We start from the raw sequence: 1,295 nt of genomic DNA on the forward strand, positions 1-1,295 counted from the left end.
CTATTAAACAAGCCATGCGATTTGGTTCAAATTTCTGTCAGCTGTGGCTTCCTGAAGGTTCGTCGAACTCCGAGGTGGATTTATTTTATTTCATATTTTAAAGACAAAGGAGCCCTGCGACGGGGATTAGGCTACCTCCATCCCGTCTCCTCTTCTGTTGTGGAGGAAGAATGAGAGTGACATCCAGAAACTGCTGGAGCTCCGCACGGCCAGCTTTCAACGTGTCCCCGCCTACAGGCCTTGATCTGCGGTCAAGTTTGGCCAAAATGCCCCTGTTGCTTCTTGGGCTTATATCTCAAAAATTACCGAACAGATTTCTATGAAACGTTCAGGGAATGTTTATTACACTTCCAGGAAATGTTCAATACACCACAGAGAACAGAAGATTAAAGTTAAAATCATTTCAGACTGCGTRCACCGYTCTGATCTGATCCAAGAACCGCTGGAGAAACTCCGAGCTGCTGCTCTGAAGCGTTTCTTAGGAGMCGCGCATGCGCTCGGGCTCTGAAATGTTTTAAATGTAAAATTATTAATTAAGAGTTTGATTTTATTTTTTATTTTGAACAAAACATACGACCCCAATTTAGCTCCATACTGGCCTGGCTCACACAGTGCACTAACACTTAGCCCAAATATGATAGCCCTTTGGTGGCTTGGATGTGGTTTGCCAGTGTTGGTCCAGGCATGGGCCAGCACCACATAAACCAAACCACAACTGGGCCACTTGTGGCATGCCATTAAAAAAACAGTGTCATCTTTGCCAGACCTGGCCCACATCCAGTTGCCAACTCCATCGACACACTCCTGTCTACTATGTGAAGAGTTTCTACATGTTTACAGGGTTGGTCTTTTTGTTTGTTTGACAACTTTAAAACAAACAATAAATGGCAGTAAATGTAGCACAATAGGGACCAGTTTTGGCATACAGACTTTTGAACATTTGAAAACTCTTAAATTGAATCCACAAGTTTAACGCACACAGTCTCAATAAATACTTTTTGTTACATTTGCTCCTTTGAAGTGTGGTTCAGTGAAAATGTTATGAACAATCAACATCTTACCTGTTGTAGATAGCTCTTTGAACAACCACATTTAGGAGAAATAGACTTTTATTTTTGATCAAATTGATGCAAATAGCTAATTTGAGCGTGACTAAGARATCAAAGTAGATTATTTCCATCTTTAAACGACTTCAGTCTGAAAAAAATCTCATAAAAACTCCTGCTAGCATTATTTTGTAAATCACTTCATGTGCAGCCTGGCACACTTCCGACAAGATATATACTGTATATATA

The 1,295-nt window shown here is 40.7% G+C and overlaps 1 protein-coding gene across 1 annotated transcript in view; it reads left to right on the plus strand.

The window, feature by feature from the left end:
* gucy2ca (guanylate cyclase 2Ca) overlaps nucleotides 1-1,295 on the plus strand; it is a gene marked incomplete in the record, with an annotated part of 30,682 nt that overhangs the window by 17,341 nt on the left and 12,046 nt on the right.

This window comes from Austrofundulus limnaeus, unplaced genomic scaffold, assembly GCF_001266775.1.
Source record: "Austrofundulus limnaeus strain Quisiro unplaced genomic scaffold, Austrofundulus_limnaeus-1.0 Scaffold96, whole genome shotgun sequence".
NCBI classification, from domain to species: domain Eukaryota; kingdom Metazoa; phylum Chordata; class Actinopteri; order Cyprinodontiformes; family Rivulidae; genus Austrofundulus; species Austrofundulus limnaeus.